Here is a 22,529-nt window from a genome sequence, read left to right on the forward strand (position 1 = left end):
TTTCCATTTGTTAATCTTCATAAGATGTAAGCAATTCTATTCCAGTTTTCTTGTATCTGTGTCTTCATCTGAGAACACCCACCTTCTGACAGTGCTGCTGACAATGTCCCCCCCCCAATATGACAGTTTCATTATTTTATCCATTGTCTGTAGGTTGGACAAATTCAAAATATTCTAATTTTAAACAAACTTCACCTCAAAAACTTTTAAAGACAAAACATCACTGTATAGTAAAAATTCAAGCAAATATCCTATGCATGATATAAAATCAAAAGAAAGGCCAACAATACTGACATTGAAAGCTTAATACCCCCCACTTTTATATAAATTTTGCTCCCCTATTTTGAACTGTGCATGCATTTCTTTTGCTTTTACAAGCCTCTTGAATTTTCCCTTTAGTTTAGTCTAACTTATTCCTTGCATTTATTTCTCTTCTTGTTATTTAACCTTTGCTTGTTAAAATGAGAATATGTATGAGTAGCTTTCCATTATAAAAAATAATATATGCTCATTAGACAAATGAGAAATATAGAGGAAAGTAGTAAAAAGAAGCCATCTATTGTTCCAGCACTCAAAGATAACCACCATTGACCCTTTTCTTACAATTTCAGAATAACTAGACCAAGAAGATACTTAAGAAATCATTTCAAACATACTGCCTTCTTTATAAAGACCAAAAGTATAAATTCTCCAATCACACCCACACATTTTAAGAACAAGCAAGGACTTTCAACAGGAGAATCAGAATTTTAGAAGTGCTCATCACTCATTTTACCAATGAATAAATGACTCCAGGATATTAGATGACTTGCTATGGTAAAACAGCTTGCATTGGCATGAGAAATGGATGACAGCTCCCCTGAATGGTTTCCCTGTCATTTTTCTATAATTACACACATATACACACACACACAAAGTCTAGAGTATTTTCCATACTGGGTCAAAAGGTAGAATCATCTCAGCAAATTATCTATAATACAGATTCCTAGACCCCGATTATTCAGTGAGTCAGAATTTCTAGTGTAGAGACCCACAACTTTTATTCAAAGATTGCAAACATTCCTGACGACCAGTAAGTTTTGCAAGGCACTGCTGTAGACCAACTCTTCCTTCTTTCATAACTCACATTATTCTTTGTCTCCTTCCTTTCTATCTTCCATCCCATTTATAATCATTAAGGTAATGTGTTCTTCAACATGCTAACTGCACAGAGATATATAAAACATTAAAAAATTAAGCTTGCCTTTTTTTTTTTTTTATGGGCACCACATCACTTTATTTCTTTGGTTTTCCAACTCGACTCTTGGACAATGAAAATTCAGTTACTCGCCTGCCTGGCCACTGTATGGTCTCTCACTGATGGGGCACAGGCTCTGAGGGGGGACTCAACAGAAAGACAAGGGTCCCCAAGAGCCAACCAGGCTGGCAGAGGACTGAAGCGTCCACAGCAGACGGGCCAAGCACCAGGAAAGACTTGAAGCCACCTCCCCCAGCCCCTTACCACACTCCTTGCAAGGGACAGGCCAGCACCTCCGTGATCCAGTTCAGGGCTTTCCCCTAGAGGTTCTTCCTGTATGCCCTCACGTCTCATGCTGAGCCCTGCACCCTCTCCTTTGGGGGCACCAGAGAGAAGCCACTGACCTGCTCCACGTTTGATTTCTAATCTTCCTTTGGGAAACAGCTTTGAGTAAGGAGGGTGCCAACACCAAAAGAAACTGAAGATCTATATTATGCTTAATGGGACAGATCGCCATGTTACAATACTTCTTTCGTCTCCAGGAAGAGCTGAAAGCAACTTTAGCTAACCAAACCCCCACCCCAAACATACAGTTTCCAACACCAGCCAGGGGGCCCAGCCAATCCACTTAAATCAAAACAAAAAAACTAAAACCAAGACAACAATAAAAAGCAAGAATGGCAAACAACTGAAATGGAGAACGTTTTAATGCTTTTTAAAACATTAAAAAATTAAGCTTGCCCTTTAAGATGGTGAGAAAAGGAAAAAAAAGGAGTAAATGCCTTCTAAACTAGTAATTATACTTTAAGTGCTATAATTCAAGTATGAAGTGTTATGTGAGTGTTGTGGGATGAATTGTGTCTCCCAGAGAGAGGTGTCTAAATCTCTGGTACCTGTTTAATGTGACTTTATCTGGGAATTGGGTCTTTACAGATGTAATAAGTTGAAATGCAATCATACTGGATTAAGGTGGATCCTAAATCCAATGGCTAGTATTCATATTCCTGTGTAAGGTATAAGAGAGAGTCATAGAGCGACAAACACAGATGGAAGAAGGCCATGTAAAGACAGAGGCGGGGAGGGATTTTTTCCTGGAGTCTTCAGAGGGACCATGGCCCTACTAACATCTTGATTTCAGTCTTCTAGTCTCCAGAACACATAGAGAGAATACATATCTGTTCTTTGAAACTACATGATTTGTGACAATTTGTTAAAATGGGAAACTACTATGATGAATCATTTAAGTAGCTTCACTTTGCAGGAAAAAAAAATAAACAGATTGGGATGGTCAGTAAAATTTATAAACATTAAATTTAAATCTTTTACATTTTGTGATTGCTACAGACAAGTCCTCTGGAAAAAATAATTATGTTAAGGCTGTGTTTATCTTTGTTTTTCACAAACATAAAATAAATAAAACATAGAGATATAAATCTTTGCAATAAAATCTATTTTCAAATTTAGTAAATGCATACAAAATACTTGAAAAACAAAGCCTTCTTTTTTTTAATCCATACAGTTAAAGGCCCAAATAACTTCAATTTTTATTGAGATAGATGCTATACTCAATTATGTTACAGTAATTTATCTGTCCATAGAGTGCCGGGTCTTTAGGGAATTTGCAGGGATATTTAAGTAGTTTCTAGCAGTGAATAACAATAAAAGACTATGTGCTCTGCCTTCTGCTGGCCCCAATCCTACAGCTACTGTTGAGACCAGGAGACAGCAGAGTCTAGCACAGGAAAAATGTAGAAAGGATGGCACCAATTACAAAAATGGAAGAACTGAGAAACAGACATGCCAACAAAAACATGAATCTAATTTCAAGAATAAAAACTTTGGAACAAGGTTAAGAAGATATAGCTGTTACACAGCTATGTATCATTTAAATTAAATATTAATTCTGCACTCTTATCTATGCAACTATCATCGTAGAGGATGAAAGCTGACAAAATAAAAAGAAGACTCAGTAAGAAATACCAGTTGAAACTAGAAGAAATATGAACTGAGATTCAGTTGTCCTGATTTGGGGCAAGCAGCTAACACTTTACACAGGTAAGAAGAAATCTATGTTGGGTATTTATCTTGTTTAGTTTCACTTTTGAACCCAAGGCTCAACTTATACCTGTAGCATAACCAGATTTATAAGTTATAGATCGCGAATTTATACATGTAAATATGGAACAATAAACTTTTGTGGTTGCACTTATGTATGAATAATAGTAGGGGCTACTGTTGGGTTTTCTAACCCATTCTCTGCCTCTATTTCCTAAAATGGACCCTGATGACAATTCACATGGATAATCATCATAACTATAAACTAGGATTTTTGTGCTCTTTATATATGTTAGGCATTACTCTAATTACATTGTATATACTAGTTTATCTTCACATTAAAAACAACTGAATAGGTATTCTTATGCCATTTTTACATATGGAGAAACTGAGGCTCAGGGAGCCTAAGTGAATTGCCCTACCATTGTCCAGTGATAAGTGGCAGAATTAGAAATCAAATCCAGGTAGGCCTAACACAACATCTCATTTATTAACCACTAACTTACATGGTCTTCCTTTTCCCACATCTTTTATACCCTCTTTTCAAATTAGTCCAGGAGCAGGGCCTGTGATATTCCACAGTCTAGATTAGTGGAATATCCAAAATGAAGTGAAAAGACCTTCTAAGGTTTGGTCTGACTCCTCTCTAGATTCCCTCTATATCCTAGGGGGCAGGAGTCCTCAGAGTCTTGGGCTTGGAAAGTCCTTTCTAACATTTCCATCAGGTAAGGAAATAGAGTGAAGGAGAAGTCTCTTATAAAGTTCTAGACCTGCAGTGGAAGAATTAGGCCTGCTAGTACCCCAGGTTCAAACTTTGAATCCTCTTTCCCTCATAGAAAAAGATGGATAATACTCAAAGAACAGCTTTCAAGCTCAAAAGGAAGAGAAAATTCAGCCAGCTGATGGAAAGAGGAAAATCAGAGTTATATTCAGAGAGGTCACTAATAAGAGGCCCCATGTTCCACCATTACACCTCCAGTCGAAGCCCTAAATAGGTTGCATGTGAGTATGTATAAGTGGCAAGGATGGAGAGACAAAAATCCTGGTGTTTTATGTGTGGTGGAAGATAGGAGACATGATATAGGTAGTTTACTGTTTAGATTGCTCTTGCTGCCCTTAACAATTTTACAAAAAGACAGAGCCATCCCAGAGAAACAGAAGGAAGACAATGAATAACCTATATTTTATTAATTTCAGTTTTCACTATACCAGTATTCATATTTATCTTAAAGACAAATACAGGTAAGAACACAAGGAAATGTTTAAATCATCTGTATGGACTAATTAATACAATACTCTTTCTGTTTCTATTGCTATACTCTAAAATATATTTGCAGCAAATATATTTTAATGTGTATAATATACACATATCTACATATGTTTACCTCTATAATAGACTTATTTTGACAAAAGTAGAGATACCACATATAGCTTTCTATAACCTCCTTTTCCCTTGTAAAATATTATAAACATTTTCCATATCAAAACCAAATTAACATAATAATTTTAATTGTGACATAATTTATTGTACAAAAATAACATTTTAAAAATCATCTTATAGTAAATTTCAATTATTTCACTTTTTCTACTGTAAATAATATCGTGATGAACATCCTTGGCATGTGTCTCATTCCTTGGAACAGACTCTGAGAATTAGGCTGTAGTTCAAAGAATATCACATCTTTTAATACATATTGTCCTCTGCAAGTGTTCTCCTAGTTTATTCCCACAAGCAATATATGAAGATGTCCATTTTTGAACACTCTCACCCACGCTAGGCTTGGTTAATGGCATATTTAAAACCTATTTTATGGCAGGATATTTATGTGTAGGAAGGAAACTTCAGTATTAAGTGCAAATGTTGAGATTATTCCCTGTTTGAGTGAAATAATCAGAAAAGTTATGTATTGCTTGATGAAGGACAGAATTGCTAAGTAATATTAACAATTAATGGTAGATTATATTAATGGTAGGAATATTAGCAAGTTTGGTAGATTACCATGAATACGTGCTCTCTCAAAACATTCTTGGATTATAGTTTCCAATAGCATCAGAAACTTCAGTTTTAATGACTTAAATGACATTTATTAACTTTCCTATTATTATTGCAAAAAAAACCAGCATCATTTTATAACCAAAAAAAATAATAATAATAATCAATCTGCACTACAGTTCCTCTTTTGTGAGTCATCAAATGCCACCTACCTGTGACAAGTTTCATGAGCTATTAGAAGGGATTTTCCATCCTCAGCAATGGCTTAATGACAAAAAGGAAAAAAAATCTTTTTATAAAGTGTACAAATTAGTTTTACTTTCCCAGATGAGGGATTATATTTATTTTAAAGGTGGTTTATACCTGAAAGAGCTATACAGAAAAATTTATATCCTTGTTTCCTTTTCACATATATGGACCTGTTTCAATGATTAAATGGCAAGCCAGATAGTTTGCCTCAAGCTTAAAAAAAAAAAAGAAAAAGAAGAAAACACAATATGCTAAGTGTAGTCATAAAGCGTTTATCAGTTGCTCAAGGGCAGTGAAAGAGTAAAAATATTCTGTACAATACACAAGTCAAATCTATAATCCAATCTCAGTGTTCCTACATGTTCATGGGTGATGCATATTCTGCCTCAGGTTCATCTATGCAAAGATCAGCACCAGTGTACTCTGCCTAATTTGGCTTTGAGTCACTGCCCTTAGATGATCAACATCTTAGAACAAAATGATTCTATTTTAGAATTCTCAATAGAGCTTTATTTTGTTTAAGATTCCACTTTTAGCATTAGTTGGAATGCTCTTTCCTCAACTGTTAATTTAAGAAAAGTTAAAAGTCTTTAAGCAATACAACAATGCTAAGGAAAAGAATTTCATGTACAAAGTTAAAGGGTGGCTCCATCTCCCTGCACAGCATCACTTCTTAGAGGTTGCTCATACCAACGCTGATTAGAACCCATTTTATGATTGGCTAAGTCTGGAAAAGTGAGTGTTTTATTTTGGTATGTCATCTCTGGAAATTTTCTTTTCTTTTTTCTTTTTTTTTTTAATCACAAGAATTGAATACTTAAAGATTTTTCTAATTGTTTCTAAAATGATGTTTCAAAATATCAGACTGCATGAGATATACCCAGACCCCCATTCTTATGTGATCAGAATTTTGAGCTAGAACCACACCTACATTCTATAATCCAGTGAGCCCCCCAGGGAAAAATCAGATCACTTTCTTCATGAGAATTGCTCCCTTTTAAATTTGCTAATGGCAGGGATACCTGGGTGGCTCAGTCGGTTGAGTGTCTGACTCTGGCTCAAGTCATGAGCTCACAGTTCATGGGTTCGAGCCCCATATTGGGCTCTGTGCTGACAGCTTGCTCAGAGCCTGGAGGCTGCTTTGGATTCTGTGTCTCCTTCTCTCTCTGGCCCTCCCCCACTCAAGCTCTCGCTCTGTTTTTCAAAAATAAATAAATGTTAAAAAAAAACTTTAAAATTCGCTAATAGCAAACACCTTAGAACCTAGTGACAACAACTGAGGAATATGTAAAATCATGTGAAACTACATCAGATATATCACCTCCCTGTATTGTTAGTATGAACTGGCCATTTAGTTGGACAGTGGATGTAGCTAAGTATCAAAATCAGCATAAGGATCAAGAACATTCTAAGCAGCTTGTAAAGTAATAGTCAATTACTTTACTCTGGCTCCAATTCCAGAATTTACTAAGTGTGCAATACTTGACTAATTTCTGAACCCATCTGGGACTCAGTTTTATAGTTTGCAAAGGGGAAGGGTTTTTGTGGAGATAAATACAATAACATATATTAAAGTAGGTACACATATGGGTGCACAATAATTATTTGTTGAATAAATGAGTAATTCTTAGGAATTCAAGAAATGACAATATCTTTCTATTGTGAAGGTGAACTCACCAACCAGATAGTTTTGCTGCTCCTGAAGTGACTTACATGATATTTTTCATCTTGTTTTTTGCTTAAGAAACTTTCAGTTTGGATACCTATCTACTGAATGCTTCAGAAAACCAATACTAAAATTTTTGTTTCCCATCATCTCATCTATGCCAAACTATTAAAAAAGAAAAAACAAAAGAAAAAAAATTGACTTCACTGTTACTATATTAGCCAAGATCCTTCTCTTTATTTCTTAATTAACTGCCTAACAGTGAGCTCTGTCTTGGTCCTTTATTCCTTGAGAATCAACATAACTTTGAATATTGTCTGTGTGTCGTAAATCCTGCTACCCATTAGGATATGGGAAAGTTTCTGAGAACATATGACCTTCCTTAAGCTAAAAGTAGGAGGTGGTATCAAAAATCTACATTTGCACATACCTTTTCATTTGCATTGTAGTGTCCTCCCAAAACATGTCAGGCAAACATATCTTTCAGGTGTGTATGGCAAGTTGCATATGTTGGTTCACTAAACACCCATTTCAGAACTTCCCTTGCCTCCCTCTGTTTTTATCTATTCCAGACTTCCTCAAACCTAAGAGTGATCAGCTCCGGTAAATAAGTCATAGGCATGAGATTGCTGGACATTTTTCCTCTTTTTCCTTCTCTATTCCTGTAATACAGACTAAATAGCCATTTTGTAGCCAAAAGGACAAGAACAAAACAAACAAACAAACAAAAAAACCCACAGATTAAAGACAGGAGTTGAATTAACCTGTTGATGTTATTGAGGCATACATTCCTAAATTGTTTTTCTTCTAATGAACAGAAAGCTCTCACTTCTTTAAGCTGTTAAAGAAGAGATTTCTGTACTTGTATTTGAATGCATTATGGAATAAAGTCTGACTTTAAATCCTCCCTCTGAGTGGATTTCCTTGAAGTCTCAAGTCAGATATTTTGTCTCTGCTCTTCCAACATAACTTTATGCATACAGATTTTCAATGGCAAAAGTTTTTATTGAAGTATAAATCAAAAAGTGCAAAAATTAAAGGATATAGTTTGACAATCTATTACAAAGTAAGAACAAACTTGGAACCAAATCAAGAAATAAAACATTCTCAGAAACCCAGAATGCCCCCTTGTGTCCCCTTCTAGTTACTATCCTCTCCTCTTCTCCGAAAGTAATTAGCAACTAACTTTGGCCATCATAAGTTAGTCTTTCCTGTTTTTGAATTTATATAAACATTATACACACAGTATGGATTCATTCATGTTTGATATCTTTATGAAAATACTGTATTTGTTAAATTTATCAGGTTATTTTGTGTACCGATAGTTTATGTTCCTTGTTGTTTAGCATTCTATTGTATAAATACACCACAATTTATCCAATCTACTGTTGACGGATATTGGACTATTTCCAGACCTTAGTAATTAAGAATAATACTTCTATAAATAATTTTGTGCATAGCTTTTGGTGCACATATGCATAGATTTCTGTTAAGTATATACCTAGGAAAGGAATTGCTGGGTCATAGAGTGTGCATATGTCAACTTTAACAGTACTACCAAACACTTTTTCGAATAATTTGTACAAATGAGGGTCCTATCAGCAGTGCATGAGAATTCTTGTAGCTCCACATCTGTACCAAGAGTTGGTATTTCACTCAATTTTAGCCTTTCTGATGAGTATGAACTGAAATTCCATGATTTTAACTTCCCTGCCTACAAATAAGAGTCAAAATACCTGATAGGTATCTTGGTTATATGGATTGTGTGTATGTGTAAAGTAACTTTTCAAGTCTTTTGTCTTCTTAGAAAATTTTATAATTGGGCTATCTGCCTTTTTTCTTGTTGGTTTGGAGAAGTGCCTATATATCCTAGCTATGAACACTTTTCAGTTCTATGTAATATAAATGGTCTCTCCCACTTTGTGGTCTGCTTTTTTATTTTGTTAATAGTGATCCTAATTATAATGTAATCCAATATATTAATTCCTTTTATGGTTAATGTTTTTTATTCTATTTAAGAAGCATTTTACTAACTCAAGATCTGAAGGTTATCTTCTAGAAGCTCTATTGCTTTACATTTCATATTTAAACCTGCAACACACTTGAAGTGATGTTGTGTACAGTGTGAGATAGAAGCTGATATTTTGAAAAATATAATATCCCTATTACATTGTTTTCTTCTTTATGATGCAATATGTGGCATCTTAGATTCAAGGAAATGTGGTAATATTTTAAATTACTCATGTTATTTTCAGTGATGGAATACAGCAGGGCAGACTAAAATTAATTTAAAAAAGTGATAGAGATGATAGAAAATAATATATTTAAAACAGAAAAGGTAAGCTTTTAAAATATTAGAAGAGTATAAGAAATTACTTCAAAAGTTAGAATGATTTAATAAATAGCATAACAATTTAAGAATTTGTGATTTGCAATAAATGTTGCCAGTTCTATTACCTAAATTACTAAAATACCTCTAAACCACACAATTTTTATCCCTAGTACTACTGTTCACTAACAATAGTGGAATACCTGTTTTGGGCATGTGTAAACCAAAATGTACCTAGAATATCCTATTGCTAAACTGCAAGAGTGCTTTCAAATATATATGGAATAGTGCTAAAAAGAACAAGAGTCCCAACTAAAAGGATACAAACAAAAATAATAATTAGACTTCACAGGAGAAAATTGAGCATTTAAAGTACCATGGCTCTTTCGTGCTATCAAAAGAACAAATACAAATTATACTATTTTAAAGTCATGCACAGCAAAGGAAACAATCAACAAAAGGCAACCAACAGAATGGAAGAAGATACTTGCATATGACATATCCAGTAAGAAGTTAGTATCTAAAACATATAAACAACTCATATAACTCAACATTCCCAAAACAAATAATCCAATTAAAAATGACCAGAAGAGGGGCACCTGAGTGGCTCAGTTGATTAAGTATTCAACTCTTGATTTTGGCTCAGGTCATGATCTCATGGCTCATGAGATTGAGCCTCACATCGGGCTCTGTGCTGACAGCATGGAGTCTGCTTGGGATTCTCTGTCTCTCTCTGCCTCTCCTCTGCTTTCTCTCTCTCTCTCCCTCAAAAATTAATTTTTAAAAAATGAACAGAAGACATGAACAGACATTTCTCCAAAGAAGACATACAGATGGCCAACACACACATGAAAAGATGCTCAACATTATTCACCACCAGGGAAATGCAAATCAAATAGATATCACCTCACACCTGTCAAACTGGCTAAAATAAAAAAAAAAAACACAAGAAATGGCAAGTATTGGCAAAGATGTGAAGAAATAGAATCCCTTGGCCTTGGGAGAATTCCACAGTAGTAAAGCCACTGTGGAAATTAGTATGGAAGTTCCCTAAAAAGTTAAAAATAGGGGCGCCTGGGTGGCGCAGTCGGTTAAGCGTCCGACTTCAGCCAGGTCGCGATCTCGCGGTCCGTGAGTTCGAGCCCCGCGTCGGGCTCTGGGCTGATGGCTCAGAGCCTGGAGCCTGCTTCTGATTCTGTGTCTCCCTCTCTCTCTGACCCTCCCCCGTTCATGCTCTGTCTCTCTCTGTCCCAAAAATAAATAAAAAACGTTGAAAAAAAAATTAAAAAAAAAAAAAAGTTAAAAATAGAACTAACCTAGGATCCAGTAATTGAACTACCAGCTGTTTACCAAAAAGATATAAAAACACTAATTCAAAGAGATACATGCACCCTTATGTTTATTTCAACATATTGACATTGGCCAAACTATGGAAGCAGTGCAAGTGTCCATCCATAGATAAATGGATAAAGAAGACATGGTGTGTGTGTGTGTGTGTGTGTGTGTGTGTGTGTGTATATACACACACACAATGGAATATTATTCAGCCATAAAAAGAATGAAATCTTGCCATTTGCAACAACATGGATGGAGCCAAAGAGTATAATGTTAAGTGAAATAACTCAGTCATAAAAAGATAAATATCATATGATTTCACTCATATGTAGAATTTAAGAAATATAACAAGCAAAGAAAAAAAAAAGACAGAGACAGAAAGAGACAAACCAAGAATTAGACTCTTAACTACAGAGAATAAACTGATAGTTACCAGAGAGGAGGTGGGTTGGGGGGATGGGTTAAATAGGTGATAGAGATTAAAGAGTACATTTATCATGATACACATTGAGTAACGTGTAGAATTGCTGAATTACTATATTGTACACCTGAAACTAACATAACACTGTATGTTAATTATATTGGAATTAAAATAAAAAGCTTAATAAAAATAAAGGTTAAATTTTTTTTAAATAAAGCCATGGGTTAAAATGATTTTTTATTTTTTTTAAATGTTTATGTATTTTTGAGAGAGAGAGAGAGACAGAATGTGAGTGGGGGAGAGGAAGAGAGAGAGGGAGACACAGAATCTGAAGCAACCTCTATGCTCTGAGCTGTCAACACAGGGCCTGACACGGGGCTGGAACCTACGAATTGTGAGATCATGACTTGAGCCGAAGTCAGACACCTAACCAAGTGAGCCACCCAAGCACCCCAAAAATGATATTTTAAATGTTCTATATTGATAAACCCAAGATTTTTACATTAATACATTATATACTTATAATATATATTAATACATAATTAATACATTATATATTTTTATACAAATATATTTATATATCAATATATAATAGCATAAAATGTTCATATATATTCAGAATTAATTCAAATATGCTTATATTTTTGCCACTTGTAGATAACATTTTTAAATAAATTGGGTAAGAAGATTTGGAAGAGCAGGAAGAAATACAAAAAAAATTTTAAAGACTGAAATTATCTAAAGCAGAGTTCTCAACATGTGGGCCCTTAACCAGTAGCATCAGCATCACCTGGAGACTAGTTAAAAATGCAAAATCTCAGTCCATTCTGATACCTACTGAACAAGAAACTCTAGAGATGATGTTCAGCAATCTGTATTTTTTGTTTGTTTTTTTAGAGAGAGAGTGTGAGCGGGGGGAGAAGGATGGAGGAAGAGACAGAGAGAGAATCTTGAGGAGGCTGCACATTCAGTGCAGAGCCCAGTGTGGGACTGGATCCCATGACCCTGGGCCTAAATCAAGAGTCAGATACTCAATAGACTGTGCCACCCCAGCAACCCAAGCAATCTGTAATTTTTAAAGCCGTCCATGTGATTCCAACATACATTCCAGTTTGGGATCCAGTTTGATCTAATATGACTATTTAAGTTAATGCACAACCTGAGCTTTCAGGCTAAATTGTGTTCAACCTCTGGACTTAAATGGTTATAGGACAAATAAAGAATTTTTTTTTCAATATATGAAGTTTATTGTCAAATTGGTTTCCATACAAATAAAGAATTTATATTTTGTTTTTTTCTTAAATATTTATAATTTTTTGAGAGAGAGACAGAGCACATGCAGGAGAGGGACAGAAAGAGAGGGAGACACAGAATCCAAAACAAGTTCCAGGCTCTGAGCTGTCAGCACAGAGCCTGATGCAGGGCTAGAACTCATGAACCACCAGATCATGATCTGAGCCAAAGTCAGACACTTAACTGAGCCACCGAGATGCCCCTATATTTTCTCTGCACCACAGAGTTAGGGCGAGTTATTTTGAGACCCCACTAGACCCAAAAGTATTGGAGTGTGGATTCAAATACAGTTATGTCTTAATGCAAGACTGCATTCCACACTATGCCACTTCTTTTCCAACATTCCATTGTAACTCTTTTTCACAAAGAAAAGGGTAGAAGTAACTTACCTAGGCTGAGCTTCTACTGTATCTTAAGTTCTATAAATACTGGTTTTTTTTTCCAATTCTTATATCCATATATGTATAGATTAGATGGGAAGGGCATGGGGTTCAGGAAGGTTAAATATATAAGGCCTGAAGCCACACAGCCAGCAAGGGCAGAGGCAGGATTCCACTCCAACTCTTCCTGAATCTGTAGTGTGTGTTCTTTCCATTGGAACACTTGTTCCTCATTATCATACACTTCTAATATGTACACCACATGTGGCCAATAAAAGTTTATTGGATGAATGATGAGTGAAAGAATGACCTGAATTTCCCTGTTACAATGTTTTCAGGGGCTTTCTCAGTGGACAGTTTCCAGACAGCTTCCAGAAACTGCAAAGACACTTGACCAACACAAATACTTCACTTAATGGGGAGGCAAGAAAAATACTGGAGTCTTTGAGGAAGGATTGCATCATTAAAATGTTAGAGCCTTACATGAGAAATATTTTAGTCATTTCATAACTTCAAGCTGTGTGTTTCCTCAATGCTCCCTGAAAATATTTGAAATACACAAAAGATACAAAAGAAAGTATAACTTTTTCAGTGAAAATGTGAATTTCAACACCTTAAAAAGAATATTATACTAGTGTGACATGTTCATGGCTCATTTAACTTACCTACCAGAAAACTTCTTAGAAAAACTTAGAACTCAAATTAATTGTAAAATCATTTTAAAATTACATGAAATGACATAAGGAGATGAATGCAATAGTTGCTAATGTTGGAGGAGTCATGGGGCAAGGGAGAGAAGGAAACAGATTAAGAAGCTCCAGACATTTGTTACTTGAATAGCAGCAGGAATGGAAAACACATAGGGGTAACATTTTAAAGCTGTGTGTGGGAGGCACTTGCACAAAATATTTTGTCAACAGGATTTCTGCGTACACCTCTCACACACTGCTTAGGAAATTTACCCCAGAATAGAGATTCTCAACTTTTTTTTTTCCTTCCCTCGCAAGCTGTCTAGCCTATGTAATTAAAGTCGCCAGCAACATGGTATTCAGGTGCTGACAAGATTGATAGTTCCAGAGCCTTTGCCATAGAGGGACAAAGCTAGGCAATTTCATTTCACTAAATTGTAGTTGTGAAAAATACTGTCTCTCACCTGCCTCCTAGAGCAATCTCTATCCCTGGTTTCCTCTTAAGTTTCGCTTCCAGGTCTAGATGACATTTCCCCTCTATTTTGCTGATAGACGTTCACACTCTCAAGAGGCACATTTATTAATATTTGATCAAATACATTGTAACATCTTGAACCTTTATTCAAGGTAATAATAAAAAATTATAGTAAAATTCTCTTAAAAAGCACATTGTGAAGCAGAATCTATTAAGATACTAAGAGTCACTGATTTTCTCTTTATTCACAAGTATGTAACCTAAATGTTCCAAGGCATTACCATGTGTGTATTTCCCAGATCATGTTAACAGACCCAAATTTGTACATTAATTAACACAAGTTTCATTATATAAGATTCAAAGTTTCTTCTGGGCCATCCATACACACCAACCCTCCCTGCAAAGTCTGTCTTCAATATTTCTGGGCATAATACTCTCTCTGGAAATCTTATATGCATGCTAAGAAACTGTAAACATAAATAAAACAAACCTCATTTGAAATAGAGCCCAGAAACCCTGAAAGGGGAACTCTCACACATGTATTTGCCATTGCAGCTTACTTCATATTCCTGGGCAGGGAGAAGTTCACTTTTTTACCCCAGCACCAGAAAGGACTATTTCCTCCTGGCCACCCTACCCAGTGAGAAACTTCCACAACTCAGCCAATGAGAAACTATCACCACCTTGAACTCTTGCTTTCCTACAACAGATCTTCCTTCAAAATAGCCCTCCCAACTTTATTCCTTTTCCCTACAAAGCAATATCCTCTCCTTTGTTCTCTGGACTATGCCTATGGTTTCTCCATAGTTTGCATGTCCCAAATTGCAATTCTCCTATTCCTGAATAAATTCATTTTGTTGGTAAAATAACTGACTTTTATTTTTAAAGTTAACAACACACACACACACACACACACACACACACACACACACACACACAAATATAGTTGGTTTATCTTAGAGCAGAAATAGGTAAAGTTTTCTGAAAATAGCCAGATAGTAAAAACTTTAGGTATTAGAAGCCACACAGTCTCTGTTGCAACTAAATTCTTCTATTGTAACATACCTAAACAAATAGACACACCTGTATTCCAATAAATCTTTATTTACAAAGACAGGTTGGGAATAGACTTAGTTTCCTGTCTTAAACTATGCCTGAATTGAATTAGTCTCACTTTCCACCTTACGGGTAATCAAGTGAGAAAATCTTTACTACTATATACCATGTGCCTTAGGAATGCATTGTTTCCAAAATATTTTTTGTTGTTCCTAGAAACCGCGGTTCCCATATCTGAAGAATCTATGGATCCCAGTGGTAAAATGAATGTATCGATAACATTCTACAATCTTGAGCTGTTGAATCTGACACACCAAAATTCCATAGTCCACTGACCATAAACAGGCATGAAAATGTATTAAACATCTAAACCATAGTAATTACTATTGGACCAGCTTTAGGAATGTTACAATCTATATACTTTTAAATCTTTACCTGTTTAAGAAAATACATAGACAATTGATAGAAATAATGGTATTCTCATTTATAGAATGTTTTTACTGGGAACTAACAACAGCAAAAAAAATCTGATTAATAAATATTGTCAAAGTCTCAAATTACATTGTCTTTAAGTTTATGGTCATTCTTTATTCAATAAGCATTTAATGAAAAACTATCAGTGCCAGGTACTGGATTAGATACTAGAATGCAATTATAAATAACACACAGTCTCTGTCCTAAAGGGATGTCAAGGGTGGTTATTGGACTCTGTGTAGATTCTTTAATCTTGAAGTGCAAATACCCTTTGTGTCTCACTAGTTTGAGTGCTCAAGTGGATTTTATGACCACATTAAAATGACTCAGGGAGCAATGGACTTTACTAACAGAGACTTCAGCATTTCTTAGGGATCTCCTCACCCCCAAATCCTCAATGCTGCTTAAATATGTCCATGAATTAGTCACTCTTTCTTCTCATCTTCATTTGCTTGATAGAAGAACATATTCTGAGGCCTTTCTTTTAAGGTCAAAGTCTGTAAATGCAGGCCTTTGAATAACTCTCTCTTTGGTGGATATCTCCAGTGCTACTGACTGAAGAGGTCAGCATCCACAGTTGTTAATGGCTGTGTCAAAAGCCCTAATAGTCCTACAGTAAAGTCATTCTAAGGTTATTGTGCCTATTACCACTGGATTCTCACTCATGACTTTTATAGTCTTCCTGAGTCTCTCTAGACTTCTGCCGATTATTCCAAGTAGGCTCCTTACAATAAGAACACATAGGGGCGCCTGGGTGGCGCAGTCGGTTAAGCGTCCGACTTCAGCCAGGTCACGATCTCGCGGTCCGTGAGTTCGAGCCCCGCATCAGGCTCTGGGCTGATGGCTCGGAGCCTGGAGCCTGCTTCCGATTCTGTGTCTCCCTCTCTCTCTGCCCCTCCCCCGTTCATGCTCTGTCTCTCTCTGTCCCAAAAATAAAAAATAAAAAACGTTGAAAAAAAAAATTAAAAAAAAAAAAAAAAAAGAACACATATTTTCCCCTCTTCTTGAAATGAAACTCAGTAAAGAATTCCTGACAGAAAAATTGCTTGGATGCTCAGGGTTGTGACACTTTGGTGGCTCAACTTCTTCCATATACAGGAATATTTCTTTAGGCATATTCATGATGCCAAGATTAGGTCAAGACGGTTTCCCAAATCATCTCTATTATGCCATAACTAACAACTGTCCCACAATGGTCTTTCTTCCTGACTCCAACAGCTGAGAGCATTGTAATAAATTTAGGTATTAAGAAACAACCCTCTCTAAAGCAGTCTCTATTGCACATGGTTTTATATTTTTGAATCCTAATTTAAAAATCTCCGGTATCTGTGGACATTACTAATTCAAACAGATGCATGGAGCTTTGTTCCCTCCCAATCTTAAAAACTCAAACTATTTATTTTGGGGAAGTGTGAGTCTTAACTTCACTTACTAAGAACAACATAGCTCTCCAGGTTTTGGTCTAGGCAGAGTCAATTTACAATTTATTTATATGATTGTCAGCATTCAATAATTACGGTCAAAGTCACTATAGCAAAATTTTACACTTAGGATATACAAAGCTCTAGTGAGCATTATTCATAATCTAACAATGATAAAAAGCTTCCCAGTCTATAAAATCACAACTTTTTAACCCCATCAGAGAGATAAGTTTGTGAAGCACCCAAGTAATTTGAAACTCAAAAAGGAATAAGGCTTTTCAAGGATAAACAAAACACAACAAGAGTTGCACCTTTGACAAAGCATGGGAGACATAGGTTACCATATAAGCAAGTAAGATGGAATTATTTAAAAATGTAATGTATTGTAAAAGGCCAAGTGTGGGCTAACCTGCTACTTTAGAATAGATAGAGGCACCAAATATAAGTGAAATCTGCATTCATTTGCAAGATATTTTCCAGGGGCCTCCATTAGGAACTCAGAAGAAAGATTCAGAGTAGGGCAGAAGACTAGAAAGAGTTCTCCTCAGTGGTACAGCAGGCAAAAATTAAGTGATGTCTGTTAGTAGGTAGACATGAAGCCCTGCCCACGCCATAAACCCTTCTCTCCTACACACTATAACCACTTGAAGAAGGGCAATAAATTTGTCAGGACACAAAGATCTATTATGTCTAGGAAAACAGCAGCAGATTAAAAACCCTCCACTCCTGGGGAAGGAGCAGTGGTTTATCTTGGGACAAACAGAAGTCTGTAATTGCTGGGGGAAGGAAAAGAATGTCCTGCCCAAGACTGAGTACAGATACAAGGCAGAATCTGGTTACCAAGGGGAGGAAAAACAGGCAAATTGAAAAAGACTCATTCCTAAGACCTACATGCACAGTCTGCTCCAACTGGGATGGGAAAAGAGTAAGAGCACAGAGACAAATTCTCTCTGTGGCAAAGGTACACAGGGACTGCTGAAAGATGAGAGGGAACAGGAATACTAATAAATACCATTCAGCAGTGCAACCCATATTCTGAATACAAGGGAAAAGCAGACCACCATCACAAGAATTTGAAGCCTGTTGAGCACTGAAGGGAACAATAAAACAATACCGCAACTAGCATAGCTGCTGACAGACTCAACTCTTTATATGCAGAGTTTGACAGGAGAGTTGTGCTCATTTCAAGGGTTATTTACCATTCATTGTCTTACCTTTTGTTCAACACGTGAACATAGGCATTCAATCAAAAATTATGACACAGAAAAGAAAGAAGAAAAACCCACTCAGTAGTAAAGAGACAAAGCAATTAACACTATCAGACTCAAGGATGGGCCAGATGTTGAAACTATCAGAAACTTTAAAATAGCTATATTTAATATATTAAAGGATGTAGCAGTAAATGTTGACAAAATGCATGAACACATGTGGATCATCAAAAGAGATATGACAACTACAAGAAAATCTTTAAAATGCTAGAAATAAGCATAATGTCAGGAATAATTATTTCCTTAAATGGCCTCATTAGGAGACTAAACAAAAAGGAGGGAAAAAAACAGTGAATTTAAATATACATTAATATAAATTACCCAACAAAAGAACAAAGGACAAAAAAGAATGAATAAAATAAAATACATTTCAAGAGTTGTGGGACAATATTAGAAGGTCAAGTTACCTATAATATTTAATTCCAGGGAGATAAGAAGAAGCAAACAGACCAGAAGATACATTTAAAGATATAACATGGAAAATTAAAGAAAAGTAAAAAAAAAAAAAAAAATCCACAAAACCACACATTCAGGAAATTCTAGGAACTCTAATCGAGATAAATGTACAAATAAATAAATAAATAAATAAGAAAAAAGATATGTCCTAGTCAAATCTGTAAACAAAGACAAAAAATCCTCCTATCAAAGATAAAGTTGTGAAGACACATTACATAGAGAAATCAAAAATAAGAATTATAGCATATGTTTTGTCAGAAATCATGCAAGCCAGAAAAAAATTATGTAGTTTTTTAAATTTGTAAAGAAAAATAAAATACCAACCCAAAATTCTATACCCAGCAAAAATATTTTTTAAATGAAGGCAAAAATAGAGTTTTTATCAGATAAAACCTAGAGAATTCATTTATAGCAGAACTCTAAGAAATATTAAAGAAGTTCTTCAGGCAGAAGAAATATGCTGCTAGACAGAAACTCAATCTAAACAAATTATAAGGAGCATCAGAAATGGTAAAAATAAAAGGAAACAAAAAAGAATTTTCTGGTGCTCCTGGGTAGCTCAGTTTGTTGAGTATCTGATTCTTGGTTTTGGCTCAGGTAATGATTCCAGGGTTGTGGGATCAAGCCCTATGTCAAAAAAAATTTTTTTTCAGTGGTTTTGTACATCTATTTAAAGCTATGTATAACATAATTAAAAGTAAAATACATTTAAAAACTTGAAAAATAGAAGGAGAATAGGAAGTATACTGTTATAAGAATCGTACACTACATAGGAAGTGGTATATTATTTAAAGACAGACTATGAAAAGTTAGAAATGCAGTTAAAGATACATATTTTAAACTTTAGAACAAAAACTAAACATATAAAAAACAGGTATACAACTTAACAGAGAATAAATCACACAAAAAATAATGAGAACAGAAAGGGGCAGGAAAAGGAGGGAAAATGGAGTAAATGATAGTACAAATATAAAATAGTTATCAAGCTGGCAATTTAAAGCCAACTATATCAATGACTGCATTAAAGGAGAAAGGTATGACGTTAAAAGGAAGAAAATCTCAGAACAAAGCAAAATTGAACTACATGCTTCTGTATAAAAATTTTACTCTAAACATAAAGCCATAGGTAAGTTAATAGCAAAATGATTGAAAAGGAGAGACATTAAATCAATATTTTTTAACTACAAAGCTAGATTAATATGAAACAAAAACTTCAAAACAAGGAATACTGCTAGATATATAAGACATATTACACAATAACAAAGAGGTCAATTCATCAAAAAGACATAAAAATGCTAAATCAGTATGCACTTAAAAATATTACATGAAGCAAACCCCACAGAACTCATGGGGGAAACAGACAAAGCCAAAATTATTGTTGAAGACTTCAGAACTCTTTACAGTAATTAACAGAAAAAAAAATCAATAAAGATTTTGTGGAAGAACTAAACACTATAAACTAAACACTATTCACCTCCTTGACAGTTATAATACACTATACCTGAACAACAGCATAAGACACTATTTCCAAATGCACAAGGAACATTCACTGAAATAGAACACATTTTGGGCCAAATAAATGTAAAAATAAACTTCAATAAATCTAAAAGATTCAAAGTGAGCAAAATGGAATAAATAGAAATCAAAAAGACAAAGTTAAATGGCAAATTAATAAATAACCATAGGCTATAGAGAAAATCACAAGAGAAACTAGAAAATATTTTCTGATAAGTCACGACATGTCAAATTTTAGTGAATATAGTGAACATGGGGCTTAGGGGAAAGTGTCTAGTACTACATGCTTATATTAAAAAATAAGAAAGGTTTAACATCAATAATACAAATGGCCACCTTAAAAAAAAAAAGGCTAGAATAAGGAGAGTGAATTAAAACTAAAGTAAGCAAAAGGAAGGAAATAATACAGATGAGAAAAATAACCAATAAAAATGCAGACAGAAAAACCATAAAGCAAATAGTTTTATCTGTTAAAAGCTCCATAAAATTATTAAATCTATATACTGACTAGGAAACAAGGGAGAAAACAAATTACCAATATTAGGTATAAAAGAAGGGACATTACTATAAATCATAGAGATAGTAAGGTGACTTTAAGGGAAATCGTTAACAACTTATATAAATAAAATTTTTATAACTTTGGAAAATTGACAACTATCTTAAAAGACACAAAATACTAAGCTCACTCAGAAAGAAATACTCTTGAGAGTTTTATACTTATGAATTGATAACTTAAAAAACATCTAACATAGAAAACCCAAGCACATATGATTTCACTGGTAAGATCTATCAAACATTTGGTGAAAAAAAGTAATAGCAATTTTACACAAACTCTTCAGAAAATAAAAAAGGAGACATTTTTCAACCCTTCTGTGTGGTATCATACCCAGACAATGATATTACAACATACAAGATAAAGATACTACAACAAAATAAAAGTACAGAACCAATCATCTGTACCAGTGCATAACCTGTAAAATATTAGTAATTCAAATTTAGCAATAGATTTAAAAAAATAATGCATTATGAGCAAGTGGGGTTTACTGCAGGAAAGCAAGAGAAATTTAACATTTGAAAACTCCAGACTAAAGATAATCATATAATTATCTCACTAGATTCCAAACAAGTATTTAACAAAAGTCGACATCCATTAATTATAAAAGTTCATACACATTAGAAACATAATTTCCTCAATGTGATTAAGTGAATCTATGAAATATCTACAGTTAATATCATATAATGGTAACACTCTCTCATTAAAATTGGCATCGATAAAACTATGCTTTTATTATTTCTATTCAGCATGATAGTGGAAGTCCTAGGGAGGAAAATAAGAAATTTTATTTTAACGTGGAAAAGAAGAAATGAAACTGTTTTTATTTATAGAATATCTGATTATATTGGTAGGAAATCTGAAACAATCTAAAAGTTTTTAGAATCAATAAATGTGTTTAGCTAGTTGTTAGGAAACAAGGATTAGTTGTATTTCCAGACAGGCAATGAAGAATTTCAAAGTAAAATTACAACCAAATTTACCATCTACACAAGTGAAACCCCATATGACTATCAGCTTATTTTTTTAGCAGAAACTTTGCAGGGCAGAAGACTGAGCATGATATGTTCAAAGTGCCAAAGGAAAAAAAATCTGCAACCAAGAATACTCTACCTGACAAGGTAAGTGGAATTGAAGGAGAAATAGTTTCCCAGACAAACAAAAGTTAAAGGAATTCATCACCACTAAACCAGTCTTACAAGAAACATTAGAAGGAATTCTTTGAGTGGAAAGACAAGGCCGTAAGTAGTAGTAAGAAAAGTATGAAAGGAAAGATTTTACAGGTAAATGCAAATATGTAATAAAAGTAACAGATTAATCACTTATAAAATCAACATAGTGGTTAAAGCATAAAGCAATAAAATCAATTATATCTACAAAAGTCAGGCAAGATGTTCACAAAATAAAAGAATGTAAAGTATGACATCATATGCATAAAGTGTGGCCCAGAGGGGAGTAAAAATTTAGTACCTTTACAATGGGTTCAAACCTAAGTGACCGTCAACTTAATATAGACTGCTATATGCATAAGATGCTATATATGAACCTAACAGTAACCACAAATTAAAAACCTATAACAGATACAGAAAACATCAAGAGGAAGGAATCCAAGTATAACATTAAAGAAAGCCATCAAAACACAGGTAAGAGAGTAAGAGAAGAAA

Source organism: Panthera uncia, chromosome D1 (genome assembly GCF_023721935.1).
Source record: "Panthera uncia isolate 11264 chromosome D1, Puncia_PCG_1.0, whole genome shotgun sequence".
In the NCBI taxonomy this organism is placed as follows: domain Eukaryota; kingdom Metazoa; phylum Chordata; class Mammalia; order Carnivora; family Felidae; genus Panthera; species Panthera uncia.